At 59.6% G+C, this 16,963-nt stretch overlaps 1 protein-coding gene across 6 annotated transcripts in view; it reads left to right on the forward strand.

The window, feature by feature from the left end:
- Positions 1–663: 663 nt before the first annotated feature.
- The window catches only part of specc1la (sperm antigen with calponin homology and coiled-coil domains 1-like a), a 278,924-nt gene continuing 262,624 nt past the window's right edge, over positions 664–16,963 (forward strand). For 5 of the 6 annotated variants that reach the window (XM_069933747.1, XM_069933749.1, XM_069933750.1 and 2 more), the window contains exon 1: positions 664–747. The gene's annotated coding sequence lies outside the window, so the exon portion shown is untranslated. The remainder of the gene's footprint in view (positions 748–16,963) is intronic. The other variant, XM_069933748.1, reaches the window with a different exon arrangement.

The raw sequence follows: 16,963 nt of genomic DNA on the forward strand, positions 1-16,963 counted from the left end.
CCTCTTTGTTTTTATACAATTTTTACTTCACCTCCCCTTACATTTATCTTACGTTTGTCCTTCTTGGATTGGTTTGGCACTTTTCCCTATTCGTCTGACTCTTGACTGACTCCAACTTTCTCTTATCCCGTGCTCACACCTCCTTTCCCCACCCCCTATGAAATAAGCTCTTTGTGTGCACGTGCATATTTCTATGTCTGCTTAAATTCCTCTGTTATCTTGTTTACTCTGTTCTGCTGTTTTTCAGGCGCCATTTTACACAAAGAACATTCTAGCTTTTTCCTTGCTTTTTTCTTTCTACCTTCTATAACTGTTTCAGAACTCCTACCATTAAAATAATAACTGTTTCTAAACTCCTACAATACATTTCTGCAGAAACATTGTACAGGCCGTCATTTTGGTGTCGCCCAGGGCACCCTCCAAGTGACGCCATCCGAGACTCTCACATCATAAAGAAGGAAGACTTGTTCCTGGATGTGTATTCTTTGTCTGCAGGTGTGTTATGTCTGGCTGTTTGGTCGGATTCTACCTTGTGACAACCAAGCTGAACTTGACTTTGCCATCCTCAGCCGACCGTCGTGGCGGCCGCACCTCGTGCTACTCAGCGCCGACGTGCCGGCGGGCAAGTCGCGCGCATGCGTCGTGGCGGCAACGGCACGTCTCGCGACGTTGCTGGAGCGGCGGCAGCGGATGGAGTGCGGGGCTCGGGCCGCCGCTTGGCTCCTTCCCCAGGCGGCCGCCGGGCAGGTAACCCAAGCGCCTCAGACTGCACCAGGGGCCTAGACATAGACGGCCGGACGGGAGGGAGACAGATAAACGGGAATGATTGAGAGAGAGAAAAAAGAAGGGGCGGAGGGAGAGGGAGACGGGGAGGGAGAGAGAGAGAGTCGGGGAAAGAGAGAGTGATGGAAGAGGTATATAGGAGAGAGATGGGAAAGAGTCAGGGAAGGAGAGAGAGTCAGGGAAGGAGAGGGAGAGAGAGAGAGTCGGGTAAGGAGAGAGAGAGAGAGAGTCGGGGAAAGAGAGAGAGAGACGGGGAAGGAGAGGGAGAGTCGGGTAAGGAGAGAGAGAGAGTCGAGGAAAGAGGGAGAGAGAGACAGGGAAGGAGAGAAAGAGAGACAGGGAAGGAGAGAAAGAGAGACGGGGAAGGAGAGAGAGAGACACAGGGAAGGAGAAGGAGAGAGAGTCGGGGAAGGAGAGAGAGAGAGAGACGGGGAAGGAGAGAGAGAGAGAGGGGAAGGAGAGAGAGACGGGGAAGGAGAGAGAGAGACGGGGAAGGAGAGAGTGATGGGAGAGGTATATAGGAGAGATGGGAAAGAGTCAGGGAAGGAGAGAGAGTCAGGGAAGGAGAGGGAGAGAGAGAGAGTCGGGTAAGGAGAGAGAGAGAGTCGGGAAAGAGAGAGTCGGGGAAGGAGAGAGACGAGGAAGGAGAGAGAGACGGGGAAGGAGAGAGAGAGACGGGGAAGGAGAGAGAGAGACGGGGAAGGAGAGAGAGAGACGGGGAAGGAGAGAGAGACGGGGAAGGAGAGAGAGAGAGAGAGACGGGGAAGGAGAGAGAGAGAGAGACGGGCAAGGAGAGAGAGAGAGACGGGCAAGGAGAGAGAGAGAGAGACGGGGAAGGAGAGAGAGAGAGACGGGGAAGGAGAGAGAGAGAGAGACGGGGAAGGAGAGAGAGAGAGAGACGGGGAAGGAGAGAGAGAGAGAGACGGGGAAGGAGAGAGAGAGAGACGGGGAAGGAGAGAGTGATGGGAGAGGTATATAGGAGAGAGACGGGAAAGAGTCGGAAGGAGACGGGGAAGGAGAGGGAGAGTCGGGTAAGGAGAGAGAGAGTCGAGGAAAGAGGGAGAGAGAGACAGGGAAGGAGAGAGAGAGAGACGGAGAAGGAGAGAGAGAGACACAGGGAAGGAGAAGGAGAGAGAGTCGGGGAAGGAGAGGGAGAGAGAGTCGGGGAAAGAGGGAGAGAGAGAGAGACGGGGAAGGAGAGAGAGAGAGAGAGAGACGGGGAAGGAGAGAGAGAGACGGGGAAGGAGAGAGAGAGAGAGGGGAAGGAGAGAGAGAGGGGAAGGAGAGAGAGAGGGGAAGGAGAGAGAGAGGGGAAGGAGAGAGAGAGGGGAAGGAGAGAGAGACGGGGAAGGAGAGAGAGAGACGGGGAAGGAGAGAGTGATGGGAGAGGTATATAGGAGAGATGGGAAAGAGTCAGGGAAGGAGAGAGAGTCAGGGAAGGAGAGGGAGAGAGAGAGAGTTGGGTAAGGAGAGAGAGAGAGTCGGGAAAGAGAGAGTCGGGGAAGGAGAGAGACGGGGAAGGAGAGAGACGGGGAAGGAAAGAGAGACGGGGAAGGAGAGGGAGAGACGGGGAAGGAGAGAGAGAGACGGGGAAGGAGAGAGAGAGACGGGGAAGGAGAGAGAGAGACGGGGAAGGAGAGAGAGAGACGGGGAAGGAGAGAGAGAGACGGGGAAGGAGAGAGAGAGACGGGGAAGGAGAGAGAGAGACGGGGAAGGAGAGAGAGAGACGGGGAAGGAGAGAGAAAGACGGGGAAGGAGAGAGTGATGGGAGAGGTATATAGGAGAGATGGGAAAGAGTCAGGGAAGGAGAGAGAGTCAGGGAAGGAGAGGGAGAGAGAGAGAGTCGGGTAAGGAGAGAGAGAGAGTCGGGAAAGAGAGAGTGGGGGAAGGAGAGAGACGGGGAAGGAGAGAGAGACGGGGAAGGAGAGAGAGAGACGGGGAAGGAGAGAGAGAGACGGGGAAGGAGAGAGAGACGGGGAAGAGAGAGAGAGACGGGGAAGGAGAGAGAGAGACGGGGAAGGAGAGAGAGAGACGGGGAAGGAGAGAGAGAGACGGGGAAGGAGAGAGAGAGACGGGGAAGGAGAGAGAGAGACGGGGAAGGAGAGAGTGATGGGAGAGGTATATAGGAGAGATGGGAAAGAGTCAGGGAAGGAGAGAGAGTCAGGGAAGGAGAGGGAGAGAGAGAGAGTCGGGTAAGGAGAGAGAGAGAGTCGGGAAAGAGAGAGTCGGGGAAGGAGAGAGTCGGGGAAGGAGAGAGTCGGGGAAGGAGAGAGACGGGGAAGGAGAGAGAGACGGGGAAGGAGAGAGAGAGAGAGACGGGGAAGGAGAGAGAGAGAGAGACGGGGAAGGAGAGAGAGAGAGACGTGGAAGGAGAGAGAGAGAGAGACGGGGAAGGAGAGAGAGAGAGAGACGGGGAAGGAGAGAGAGAGAGAGACGGGGAAGGAGAGAGAGAGAGAGATGGGGAAGGAGAGAGAGAGAGAGATGGGGAAGGAGAGAGAGAGAGAGACGGGGAAGGAGAGAGAGAGAGAGACGGGGAAGGAGAGAGAGAGAGAGACGGGGAAGGAGAGAGTGATGGGAGAGGTATATAGGAGAGAGACGGGAAAGAGTCGGAAGGAGACGGGGAAGGAGAGGGAGAGTCGGGTAAGGAGAGAGAGAGAGTCGAGGAAAGAGGGAGAGAGAGACAGGGAAGGAGAGAGAGAGAGAGAGGGAAGGAGAGAGAGAGAGACGGGGAAGGAGAGAGAGACACAGGGAAGGAGAAGGAGAGAGAGTCGGGGAAGGAGAGGGAGAGAGAGTCGGGGAAAGAGGGAGAGAGAGAGAGACGGGGAAGGAGAGAGAGAGAGGGGAAGGAGAGAGAGACGGGGAAGGAGAGAGAGAGACGGGGAAGGAGAGAGTGATGGGAGAGGTATATAGGAGAGATGGGAAAGAGTCAGGGAAGGAGAGAGAGTCAGGGAAGGAGAGGGAGAGAGAGAGAGTTGGGTAAGGAGAGAGAGAGAGTCGGGAAAGAGAGAGTCGGGGAAGGAGAGAGACGGGGAAGGAAAGAGAGACGGGGAAGGAGAGAGAGAGACGGGGAAGGAGAGAGAGAGACGGGGAAGGAGAGAGAGAGACGGGGAAGGAGAGAGAGAGACGGGGAAGGAGAGAGAGAGACGGGGAAGGAGAGAGAGAGACGGGGAAGGAGAGAGAGAGACGGGGAAGGAGAGAGAGAGACGGGGAAGGAGAGAGAGAGACGGGGAAGGAGAGAGAGAGACGGGGAAGGAGAGAGAGAGACGGGGAAGGAGAGAGAGAGACGGGGAAGGAGAGAGAGAGACGGGGAAGGAGAGAGAGAGACGGGGAAGGAGAGAGAGAGACGGGGAAGGAGAGAGAGAGACGGGGAAGGAGAGAGAGAGACGGGGAAGGAGAGAGAGAGACGGGGAAGGAGAGAGAGAGACGGGGAAGGAGAGAGAGAGACGGGGAAGGAGAGAGAGAGACGGGGAAGGAGAGAGTGATGGGAGAGGTATATAGGAGAGATGGGAAAGAGTCAGGGAAGGAGAGGGAGAGAGAGAGAGTCGGGTAAGGAGAGAGAGAGAGTCGGGAAAGAGAGAGTGGGGGAAGGAGAGAGACGGGGAAGGAGAGAGAGACGGGGAAGGAGAGAGAGAGACGGGGAAGGAGAGAGAGAGACGGGGAAGGAGAGAGTGATGGGAGAGGTATATAGGAGAGATGGGAAAGAGTCAGGGAAGCAGAGAGAGTCAGGGAAGGAGAGAGAGTCAGGGAAGGAGAGAGAGTCAGGGAAGGAGAGGGAGAGAGAGAGAGTCGGGTAAGGAGAGAGAGAGAGTCGGGAAAGAGAGAGACGGGGAAGGAGAGAGAGACGGGGAAGGAGAGAGAGAGACGGGGAAGGAGAGAGAGACGGGGAAGGAGAGAGAGACGGGGAAGGAGAGAGAGACGGGGAAGGAGAGAGAGACGGGGAAGGAGAGAGAGACGGGGAAGGAGAGAGAGACGGGGAAGGAGAGAGAGACGGGGAAGGAGAGAGAGACGGGGAAGGAGAGAGAGACGGGGAAGGAGAGAGAGACGGGGAAGGAGAGAGAGACGGGGAAGGAGAGAGAGACGGGGAAGGAGAGAGAGACGGGGAAGGAGAGAGAGACGGGGAAGGAGAGAGAGACGGGGAAGGAGAGAGAGACGGGGAAGGAGAGAGAGACGGGGAAGGAGAGAGAGACGGGGAAGGAGAGAGAGACGGGGAAGGAGAGAGAGACGGGGAAGGAGAGAGAGACGGGGAAGGAGAGAGAGACGGGGAAGGAGAGAGAGACGGGGAAGGAGAGAGAGACGGGGAAGGAGAGAGAGACGGGGAAGGAGAGAGAGACGGGGAAGGAGAGAGAGACGGGGAAGGAGAGAGAGACGGGGAAGGAGAGAGAGACGGGGAAGGAGAGAGAGACGGGGAAGGAGAGAGAGACGGGGAAGGAGAGAGAGACGGGGAAGGAGAGAGAGACGGGGAAGGAGAGAGAGACGGGGAAGGAGAGAGAGACGGGGAAGGAGAGAGAGACGGGGAAGGAGAGAGAGACGGGGAAGGAGAGAGAGACGGGGAAGGAGAGAGAGACGGGGAAGGAGAGAGAGACGGGGAAGGAGAGAGAGACGGGGAAGGAGAGAGAGACGGGGAAGGAGAGAGAGACGGGGAAGGAGAGAGAGACGGGGAAGGAGAGAGAGACGGGGAAGGAGAGAGAGACGGGGAAGGAGAGAGAGACGGGGAAGGAGAGAGAGACGGGGAAGGAGAGAGAGACGGGGAAGGAGAGAGAGACGGGGAAGGAGAGAGAGACGGGGAAGGAGAGAGAGACGGGGAAGGAGAGAGAGACGGGGAAGGAGAGAGAGACGGGGAAGGAGAGAGAGACGGGGAAGGAGAGAGAGACGGGGAAGGAGAGAGAGACGGGGAAGGAGAGAGAGACGGGGAAGGAGAGAGAGACGGGGAAGGAGAGAGAGACGGGGAAGGAGAGAGAGACGGGGAAGGAGAGAGAGACGGGGAAGGAGAGAGAGACGGGGAAGGAGAGAGAGACGGGGAAGGAGAGAGAGACGGGGAAGGAGAGAGAGACGGGGAAGGAGAGAGAGACGGGGAAGGAGAGAGAGACGGGGAAGGAGAGAGAGACGGGGAAGGAGAGAGAGACGGGGAAGGAGAGAGAGACGGGGAAGGAGAGAGAGACGGGGAAGGAGAGAGAGACGGGGAAGGAGAGAGAGACGGGGAAGGAGAGAGAGACGGGGAAGGAGAGAGAGACGGGGAAGGAGAGAGAGACGGGGAAGGAGAGAGAGACGGGGAAGGAGAGAGAGACGGGGAAGGAGAGAGAGACGGGGAAGGAGAGAGAGACGGGGAAGGAGAGAGAGACGGGGAAGGAGAGAGAGACGGGGAAGGAGAGAGAGACGGGGAAGGAGAGAGAGACGGGGAAGGAGAGAGAGACGGGGAAGGAGAGAGAGACGGGGAAGGAGAGAGAGACGGGGAAGGAGAGAGAGACGGGGAAGGAGAGAGAGACGGGGAAGGAGAGAGAGACGGGGAAGGAGAGAGAGACGGGGAAGGAGAGAGAGACGGGGAAGGAGAGAGTGATGGGAGAGTTATATAGGAGAGAGATGGGATAAAGTCAGGGAAGGAAAGGGAGAGAGAGACGGGGAAGGAGAGAGAGACGGGGAAGGAGAGAGAGACGGGGAAGGAGAGAGTGATGGGAGAGTTATATAGGAGAGAGACGGCATAAAGTCAGGGAAGGAAAGGGAGAGAGAGACGGGGAAGGAGAGAGAGAGAGAGAGACGGGGAAGGAGAGAGAGAGAGGGACGGGGAAGGAGAGAGAGAGAGAGAAACGGGGAAGGAGTGAATGATGGGAGAGGTATATAGGAGAGAGACGGGAAAGAGTGGGGGAAGGAGGGGGCGTCGGGGAAGGTGGGCGAGTCGGGGAAGGAGGGGGAGTCGGGGAAGGAGGGGGAGTCGGGGAAGGAGGGGGAGTCGGGGAAGGAGGGGGAGTCGGGGAAGGAGGGGGAGTCGGGGAAGGAGGGGGAGTCGGGGAAGGAGGGGGAGTCGGGGAAGGAGGGGGAGTCGGGGAAGGAGGGGGAGTCGGGGAAGGAGGGGGAGTCGGGGAAGGAGGGGGAGTCGGGGAAGGAGGGGGAGTCGGGGAAGGAGGGGGAGTCGGGGAAGGAGGGGGAGTCGGGGAAGGAGGGGGAGTCGGGGAAGGAGGGGGAGTCGGGGAAGGAGGGGGAGTCGGGGAAGGAGGGGGAGTCGGGGAAGGAGGGGGAGTCGGGGAAGGAGGGGGAGTCGGGGAAGGAGGGGGAGTCGGGGAAGGAGGGGGAGTCGGGGAAGGAGGGGGAGTCGGGGAAGGAGGGGGAGTCGGGGAAGGAGGGGGAGTCGGGGAAGGAGGGGGAGTCGGGGAAGGAGGGGGAGTCGGGGAAGGAGGGGGAGTCGGGGAAGGAGGGGGAGTCGGGGAAGGAGGGGGAGTCGGGGAAGGAGGGGGAGTCGGGGAAGGAGGGGGAGTCGGGGAAGGAGGGGGAGTCGGGGAAGGAGGGGGAGTCGGGGAAGGAGGGGGAGTCGGGGAAGGAGGGGGAGTCGGGGAAGGAGGGGGAGTCGGGGAAGGAGGGGGAGTCGGGGAAGGAGGGGGAGTCGGGGAAGGAGGGGGAGTCGGGGAAGGAGGGGGAGTCGGGGAAGGAGGGGGAGTCGGGGAAGGAGGGGGAGTCGGGGAAGGAGGGGGAGTCGGGGAAGGAGGGGGAGTCGGGGAAGGAGGGGGAGTCGGGGAAGGAGGGGGAGTCGGGGAAGGAGGGGGAGTCGGGGAAGGAGGGGGAGTCGGGGAAGGAGGGGGAGTCGGGGAAGGAGGGGGAGTCGGGGAAGGAGGGGGAGTCGGGGAAGGAGGGGGAGTCGGGGAAGGAGGGGGAGTCGGGGAAGGAGGGGGAGTCGGGGAAGGAGGGGGAGTCGGGGAAGGAGGGGGAGTCGGGGAAGGAGGGGGAGTCGGGGAAGGAGGGGGAGTCGGGGAAGGAGGGGGAGTCGGGGAAGGAGGGGGAGTCGGGGAAGGAGGGGGAGTCGGGGAAGGAGGGGGAGTCGGGGAAGGAGGGGGAGTCGGGGAAGGAGGGGGAGTCGGGGAAGGAGGGGGAGTCGGGGAAGGAGGGGGAGTCGGGGAAGGAGGGGGAGTCGGGGAAGGAGGGGGAGACGGGGAAGGAGGGGGAGACGGGGAAGGAGAGGGGAGACGGGGAAGGAGAGGGAGACGGGGAAGGAGAGGGAGACGGGGAAGGAGAGGGAGACGGGGAAGGAGAGAGAGACGGGGAAGGAGAGAGAGACGGGGAAGGAGAGAGAGACGGGGAAGGAGAGAGAGACGGGGAAGGAGAGAGAGACGGGGAAGGAGAGAGAGACGGGGAAGGAGAGAGAGACGGGGAAGGAGAGAGAGACGGGGAAGGAGAGAGACGGAGAAGGAGGAGGGAGAGACGGGGAAGGAGGAGAGAGACGGGGAAGGAGGAGACGGGGAAGGAGAGAGACGGGGAAGGAGAGGAGAGACGGGAAGGAGAGAGAGACGGGAAGGAGAGAGAGACGGGGAAGGAGAGAGAGACGGGGAAGGAAGAGAGACGGGGAAGGAGAGAGAGACGGGAAGGAGAGGAAGAGAGTGATGGAGAGAGTTATATAAGAGACGGGGAAGGAGAGAGAGACGGGGAAGGAGAGAGAGACGGGGAAGGAGAGAGAGACGGGGAAGGAGAGAGAGACGGGGAAGGAGAGAGAGACGGGGAAGGAGAGAGAGACGGGGAAGGAGAGAGAGACGGGGAAGGAGAGAGAGACGGGGAAGGAGAGAGAGACGGGGAAGGAGAGAGAGACGGGGAAGGAGAGAGAGACGGGGAAGGAGAGAGAGACGGGGAAGGAGAGAGAGACGGGGAAGGAGAGAGAGACGGGGAAGGAGAGAGAGACGGGGAAGGAGAGAGAGACGGGGAAGGAGAGAGAGACGGGGAAGAGAGAGAGACGGGGAAGGAGAGAGTGATGGGAGAGTTATATAGGAGAGAGACGGCATAAAGTCAGGGAAGGAAAGGGAGAGAGAGACGGGGAAGGAGAGAGAGAGAGAGACGGGGAAGGAGAGAGAGAGAGAGACGGGGAAGGAGAGAGAGAGAGGGACGGGGAAGGAGAGAGAGAGAGGGACGGGGAAGGAGAGAGAGAGAGAGAGAAACGGGGAAGGAGTGAATGATGGGAGAGGTATATAGGAGAGAGGGGAAAGAGTCGGGGAAGGAGGGGGCGTCGGGGAAGGAGGGGGCGTCGGGGAAGGAGGGGGAGTCGGGGAAGGAGGGGGAGTCGGGGAAGGAGGGGGAGTCGGGGAAGGAGGGGGAGTCGGGGAAGGAGGGGGAGTCGGGGAAGGAGGGGGAGTCGGGGAAGGAGGGGGAGTCGGGGAAGGAGGGGGAGTCGGGGAAGGAGGGGGAGTCGGGGAAGGAGGGGGAGTCGGGGAAGGAGGGGGAGTCGGGGAAGGAGGGGGAGTCGGGGAAGGAGGGGGAGTCGGGGAAGGAGGGGGAGTCGGGGAAGGAGGGGGAGTCGGGGAAGGAGGGGGAGTCGGGGAAGGAGGGGGAGTCGGGGAAGGAGGGGGAGTCGGGGAAGGAGGGGGAGACGGGGAAGGAGCGGGAGACGGGGAAGGAGAGGGAGACGGGGAAGGAGAGAGAGACGGGGAAGGAGAGAGAGACGGGGAAGGAGAGAGAGACGGGGAAGGAGAGAGAGACGGGGAAGGAGAGAGAGACGGGGAAGGAGAGAGAGACGGGGAAGGAGAGAGAGACGGGGAAGGAGAGAGAGACGGGGAAGGAGAGAGAGACGGGGAAGGAGAGAGAGACGGGGAAGGAGAGAGAGACGGGGAAGGAGAGAGAGACGGGGAAGGAGAGAGAGACGGGGAAGGAGAGAGAGACGGGGAAGGAGAGAGAGACGGGGAAGGAGAGAGAGACGGGGAAGGAGAGAGAGACGGGGAAGGAGAGAGAGACGGGGAAGGAGAGAGAGACGGGGAAGGAGAGAGAGACGGGGAAGGAGAGAGAGACGGGGAAGGAGAGAGAGACGGGGAAGGAGAGAGAGACGGGGAAGGAGAGAGAGACGGGGAAGGAGAGAGAGACGGGGAAGGAGAGAGAGACGGGGAAGGAGAGAGAGACGGGGAAGGAGAGAGAGACGGGGAAGGAGAGAGAGACGGGGAAGGAGAGAGAGACGGGGAAGGAGAGAGAGACGGGGAAGGAGAGAGTGATGGGAGAGTTATATAGGAGAGAGACGGGATAAAGTCAGGGAAGGAAAGGGAGAGAGAGACGGGGAAGGAGAGAGAGACGGGGAAGGAGAGAGAGACGGGGAAGGAGAGAGAGACGGGGAAGGAGAGAGAGACGGGGAAGGAGAGAGAGACGGGGAAGGAGAGAGAGACGGGGAAGGAGAGAGAGACGGGGAAGGAGAGAGAGACGGGGGGAAGGAGAGAGAGACGGGGAAGGAGGAGAGTGATGGAGAGTTATATAGGAGAGAGACGGGATAAAGTCAGGGAAGGAAAGGGAGAGAGAGACGGGGAAGGAGAGAGAGAGAGAGACGGGGAAGGAGAGAGAGAGAGACGGGGAAGGAGAGAGAGAGAGGGACGGGGAAGGAGAGAGAGAGAGAGAGAAACGGGAAGGAAGTGAATGATGGGAGAGGTATATAGGAGAGAGACGGGAAAGAGTCGGGGAAGGAGGGGGCGTCGGGGAAGGTGGGGGAGTCGGGGAAGGAGGGGGAGTCGGGGAAGGAGGGGGAGTCGGGGAAGGAGGGGGAGTCGGGGAAGGAGGGGGGAGTCGGGGAAGAGAGTCGGGGAAGGAGGGGGAGTCGGGGAAGGAGGGGGAGTCGGGAAGGAGGGGGAGTCGGGGAAGGAGGGGGAGTCGGGGAAGGAGGGGGAGTCGGGGAAGGAGGGGGAGTCGGGGAAGGAGGGGGAGTCGGGGAAGGAGGGGGAGTCGGGGAAGGAGGGGGAGTCGGGGAAGGAGGGGGAGTCGGGGAAGGAGGGGGAGTCGGGGAAGGAGGGGGAGTCGGGGAAGGGTGGGGGAGTCGGGGAAGGTGGGGGAGTCGGGGAAGGAGGGGGAGTCGGGGAAGGAGCGGGAGGGGGGAGTCGGGGAAGGAGGGGGAGTCGGGGAAGGAGGGGGAGTCGGGGAAGGAGGGGGAGTCGGGGAAGGAGGGGGAGTCGGGGAAGGAGGGGGAGTCGGGGAAGGAGAGGGAGAGAGAGAGTCGGGGAAGGAGAGGGAGAAGAGAGTCGGGGAAGGAGAGAGAGAGTCGGGGAAGGAGAGGGAGTCGGGGAAGGAGAGGGAGTCGGGGAAGGAGAGGGAGTCGGGGAAGGAGAGGGAGTCGGGGAAGGAGAGGGAGTCGGGGAAGGAGAGGGAGTCGGGGAAGGAGAGGGAGTCGGGAAGGAGAGGGAGTCGGGGAAGGAGAGAGAGTCGGGGAAGGAGAGAGAGTCGGGAAGGAGAGGGAGTCGGGGAAGGAGAGGGAGTCGGGGAAGGAGAGAGAGTCGGGGAAGGAGAGAGAGTCGGGGAAGGAGAGAGAGTCGGGGAAGGAGAGAGAGTCGGGAGAGAGAGAGTCGGGGAAGGAGAGAGAGTCGGGGAAGGAGAGGAGAGTCGGGGAAGGAGAGAGAGTCGGGGAAGGAGAGAGAGTCGGGGAAGGAGAGAGAGTCGGGAAGGAGAGAGAGTCGGGGAAGGATGAGGAGAGAGTCGGGGAAGGAGAGAGAGTCGGGGGAAGGAGAGAGAGTCGGGGAAGGAGAGAGAGTCGGGGAAGGAGAGAGAGTCGGGGAAGGAGAGAGAGTCGGGAAGGAGAGAGAGTCGGGGAAGGAGAGAGAGTCGGGGAAGGAGAGAGAGTCGGGGAAGGAGAGAGAGTCGGGGAAGGAGAGAGAGTCGGGGAAGGAGAGAGAGTCGGGGAAGGAGAGAGAGTCGGGGAAGGAGAGAGAGTCGGGAGGAGAGAGAGTCGGGGAAGGAGAGAGAGTCGGGGAAGGAGAGAGAGTCGGGGAAGGAGAGAGAGTCGGGGAAGGAGAGAGAGTCGGGGAAGGAGAGAGAGTCGGGGGAAGGAGAGAGAGTCGGGGAAGGAGAGAGAGTCGGGGAAGGAGAGAGAGTCGGGGAAGGAGAGAGAGACGGGAGAGTTATATAGGAGAGAGACGGGATAGAGTCAGGGAAGGAAAGGGAGAGGGAGACGGGGAAGGAGAGAGAGAGACGGGGAAGGAGAGAGAGAGAGAGACGGGGAAGGAGAGAGAGAGAGAGACGGGGAAGGAGAGAGAGAGAGAGACGGGGAAGGAGAGAGAGAGAGAGACGGGGAAGGAGAGAGAGAGAGAGAGAAACGGGAAGGAGAGAATGATGGGAGAGGTATATAGGAGAGAGACGGGAAAGAGTCGGGGAGGAGAGGGAGTCGGGAAGGAGGGGGAGTCGGGGAAGGAGGGGGAGTCGGGGAAGGAGGGGGAGTCGGGGAAGGAGGGGGAGTCGGGGAAGGAGGGGGAGTCGGGGAAGGAGGGGGAGTCGGGGAAGGAGGGGAGGGGGAGTCGGGAAGGAGGGGGAGTCGGGGAGGAGGGGGAGTCGGGGAAGGAGGGGGAGTCGGGAAGGAGGGGGCGTCGGGGAAGGAGGGGGCGTCGGGGAAGGAGGGGGCGTCGGGGAAGGAGGGGGCGTCGGGGAAGGAGGGGGCGTCGGGGAAGGAGGGGGCGTCGGGAAGGAGGGGGCGTCGGGGAAGGAGGGGGCGTCGGGGAAGGAGGGGGCGTCGGGGAAGGAGGGGGCGTCGGGGAAGGAGGGGGCGTCGGGGAAGGAGGGGGCGTCGGGGAAGGAGGGGGCGTCGGGGAAGGAGGGGGCGTCGGGGAAGGAGGGGGCGTCGGGGAAGGAGGGGGCGTCGGGGAAGGAGGGGGCGTCGGGGAAGGAGGGGGCGTCGGGGAAGGAGGGGGCGTCGGGGAAGGAGGGGGCGTCGGGAAGGAGGGGGCGTCGGGGAAGGAGGGGGGCGTCGGGAAGGAGGGGGCGTCGGGGAAGGAGGGGGCGTCGGGGAAGGAGGGGCGTCGGGAAGGAGGGGGCGTCGGGGAAGGAGGGGGGCGTCGGGGAAGGAGGGGGCGTCGGGGAAGGAGGGGGCGTCGGGGAAGGAGGGGGCGTCGGGGAAGGAGCGAGCGTCGGGGAAGGAGCGAGCGAGATGGGGAAGGAGCGAGCGAGATGGGGAAGGAGCGAGCGAGATGGGGAAGGAGCGAGCGAGATGGGGAAGGAGCGAGCGAGATGGGGAAGGAGCGAGCGAGATGGGGAAGGAGCGAGCGAGATGGGGAAGGAGCGAGCGAGATGGGGGAAGGAGCGAGGGCGAGAGCGAGATGGGGAAGGAGCGAGGGCGAGAGCGAGATGGGGAAGGAGCGAGGGCGAGAGCGAGATGGGGAAGGAGCGAGGGCGAGAGCGAGATGGGGAAGGAGCGAGGGCGAGAGCGAGATGGGGAAGGAGCGAGGGCGAGAGCGAGATGGGGAAGGAGCGAGGGCGAGAGCGAGATGGGGAAGGAGCGAGGGCGAGAGCGAGATGGGGAAGGAGCGAGGGCGAGAGCGAGATGGGGAAGGAGCGAGGGCGAGAGAGCGAGATGGGGAAGGAGCGAGGGCGAGAGCGAGATGGGGAAGGAGCGAGGGCGAGAGCGAGATGGGGAAGGAAGCGAGGGCGAGAGCGAGATGGGGAAGGAGCGAGGGCGAGAGCGAGATGGGGAAGGAGCGAGGGCGAGAGCGAGATGGGGAAGGAGCGAGGGCGAGAGCGAGATGGGGAAGGAGCGAGGGCGAGAGCGAGATGGGGAAGGAGCGAGGGCGAGAGCGAGATGGGGAAGGAGCGAGGGCTGAGAGCGAGATGGGGAAGGAGCGAGGGCGAGAGCGAGATGGGGAAGGAGCGAGGGCGAGAGCGAGATGGGGAAGGAGCGAGGGCGAGAGCGAGATGGGGAAGGAGCGAGGGCGAGAGCGAGATGGGGAAGGAGCGAGGGCGAGAGCGAGATGGGGAAGGAGCGAGGGCGAGAGCGAGATGGGGAAGGAGCGAGGGGCGAGAGCGAGATGGGGAAGGAGCGAGGGCGAGAGCGAGATGGGGAAGGAGCGAGGGCGAGAGCGAGATGGGGAAGGAGCTGAGGGCGAGAGCGAGATGGGGAAGGAGGCGAGGGCGAGAGCGAGATGGGGAAGGAGCGAGGGCGAGAGCGAGATGGGGAAGGAGCGGGGGCGAGAGCGAGATGGGGAAGGAGCGAGGGCGAGAGCGAGATGGGGAAGGAGCGAGGGCTGAGAGCGAGATGGGGAAGGAGCGAGGGCGAGAGCGAGATGGGGAAGGAGCGAGGGCGAGAGCGAGATGGGGAAGGAGCGAGGGCTGAGAGCGAGATGGGGAAGGAGCGAGGGCGAGAGCGAGATGGGAAGGAGCGAGGGCGAGAGCGAGATGGGAAGGAGCGAGGGCTGAGAGCGAGATGGGGAAGGAGCGAGGGCAGAGAGCGAGATGGGGAAGGAGCGAGGGCGAGAGCGAGATGGGGAAGGAGCGAGGGCGAGAGCGAGATGGGGAAGGAGCGGAGGGCGAGAGAGCGAGATGGGGAAGGAGCGAGAGAGACGGAGAAGAAAGAGATGGGAGAGATATATAGGAGAGGTGGGGAAGGAGAGGGAGATGGGAATATATAGGAGAGAGATGGAGGGGAGAGAGGGGGAAGGAGAGAGATATAGGTATATATAGAGAGAGAAGCAGAGAGAGAAATGGGAGGTACATATATGGAGAGATGGGAGGTACATATATGGAGAGATGGGAGGTACATATATGGAGAGATGGGAAGGTATATATACACAGAGAAATGGGAGGTATATATACAGAGAAATGGGAGGTATATATATATGGAGAGAGATGGGAGGTATATATATAGGGAGAGAGGCAGGGATATAGAGAGAAAGGGAAAGGGAGATAGGAAAGGAGAGATGGGAGAGAGACAGAGACTGGAGAGAAAGATGGGGAAGGAGAGAAATAGAGATGGGGATAGATAGAGACAGGAAAGAGAGAGATGAGAAAAGAAAGATGGGAAAGGAGAGAAATAGATGGAGAAGAAAAGAGAGATGGGGAAGAGAAAAGTGAGATGGAGAGAGACAGAAAGAGACGGGGTGGAAGAGAGAGAGAGAGAGATGGGAGACAGACGGGGAGAAAGAAAGTGAAGGGAAAGAGATGGAGAGGGGTGGAGAGATGTTGGGGAAGAGGGACGGGCAGAGAGAGATGGGAGAGATGAGAAAAATTGAGAAAGAGATGGGAAGGGAGAGGGAGATGGGGAGAGAGTCGGGGAGGAAGAGGGAGGGGAAAGAGTGAGACGAGGGAGAGGGAGACGCTGGGGGAGAGGGTGATGGGTGAGGGGGAATGGGTGAAACAGATTAAAGGAGGAAGATGAGAGTTAGGGTAGAGGGAGAATCGAGAGTTGAGGGACAGCAGAGAGATGGATGCTGAGGGAGGGAGGAGAGAGATGGATGCTGAGAGATGGATGCTGAAGGAGGGAGGGAAGAGAGATGGGGGTTGAGGGGGTGGGAGCTGGAGAGAAAGCTATCGAGTATGATAGTTCATTGCGAATGTCCAAGGTGTTGACATGTCTATAGACGGATGAGGCGTTTTAACTACTACTGATATAGTGTTTGGGGTTCGGAGGGGAGAGAGATTTGGGGGTAGGGAGAGATTCGATGGAGGGAAGGTGAGAGACTGGTTCGGGGGTGGCAGGAGGGTGAGAGACTGGTTTGGGGGTGGCGGGAGGGTGAGATGACTGGTTCGGGGGGTGGCGGGAGGGTGGGAGAGTGGTTCGGGGGTGGCGGGAGGGTGGGAGAGTGGTTCGGGGTGGCGGGAGGGTGGGAGAGTGGTTCGGGGGTGGCGGGAGGGTGGGAGAGTGGTTCGGGGGTGGCGGGTGGGTGGGAGTCTAGGTACGGGGGTGGAGAGAGGGAGTTGGGGAGAGAGACAGCAGTGGAAGAGGAGGGAGAGAGAATTTTGGGGCAGAGAAAGATATATTCGGGGTTGGGCGGAATCATGATCACATAATTTTGGACAAAGATGAGCTTGGTCTGAGTAGAAAACTACTAAATTGGGGAGGGAACAAATTATGACATTGTTAAATTAATTTGAAAAAATGAAATTAATTAAGAAAATATTTAGATATACAACATGGTAACAGGCCTTCTGGTGCAAAGGTCAAGGCTACCCAATTGACCTACAATCCCGTACATTTTTGAAAGTTGGGTGGAAACCAGAGCATGCGGAGGAAAATCTGTACCGCACCATATTAGTCAGGAGTTTGGGAGAGTAAACTGGGGGAAGCTATTATCAGCAAGCCCACTAATGACATGTAGCAGTTGTTTGATTAGAATCAGGAATGGCTCGTTACAGTGTGAAGGAAGGATCAGCCTGGTATAGTGATAGAACATTGGAGAGGTCATAAACTTAGTCAAGTAGGAAAATGAGGCAATTGTCAGATACATGAAGCTATAATCAGAGGGCTGTGAAGGAGTATAAAAATTGTTGGAAGAGCTCAAGCAGGGAATTCAGAAGGCCAAAAGAGGTCATGAAATGTCTTCAGTGAGCAGGATTAAAGAAAATCCCACGGCATTTTCTACTTGCAGTAAGAAGATAACTTGGGTAAAGGTAAACCACTCAAGGAAAAAGGAGGGAATTTATGATTGGAGTCAGAGAAAGTGGTTGAGCTACTAAATGAGTACTTCATTGTTTATCAAGGAGAAGAACATGGACTCTGGGAGCATAATGTAAAGAAAGCTCGTGTGTTGGTTCGTTTGAGGTCAAGAATGAAGTGGTGTGGGGTCTTTTGACAAGCATTAAGAGGTTGTCCCTTGGACCTCATGGGATATTGAAAGTGGGAGGTGAAGAGATTGCTGGGGCCTTGACAAAGATATTTGCACCTTCACAAATGACAGGAGAGGTCCCAGAGGTTGAAGAGTTGTAAATGTAACATCTTTGTTCAAGAGAAAAAAACACCGAGGAAATTATAGGCCAGTAAGCCTCACATCAGAGGTAGGGGAAACAATTGGACAAGATATTTTGGGATAGGATTTATGCATATTTGCAGAGTCTTGATCAAATTAGGGACTGTTAACATGGTATTGTGAGTGGCAGGTCATGTTTCACCAATTTAAATGTTACTTAGATTTTTTGAGGAAATGACAAAGATGGTTGATGAGGGTGGGGCAGTGGATGTTCCCTAAAGGTGTTTGACAAGGTCCCTGATTCAGTAGATGCAGAGGCTACGATCCACAGTGTGTGGATAGTTTGGATATGAAATTGACTG

The sequence above is a fragment of the Narcine bancroftii genome, chromosome 4, assembly GCF_036971445.1.
Source record: "Narcine bancroftii isolate sNarBan1 chromosome 4, sNarBan1.hap1, whole genome shotgun sequence".
Classification (NCBI taxonomy): Eukaryota; Metazoa; Chordata; class Chondrichthyes; order Torpediniformes; family Narcinidae; genus Narcine; species Narcine bancroftii.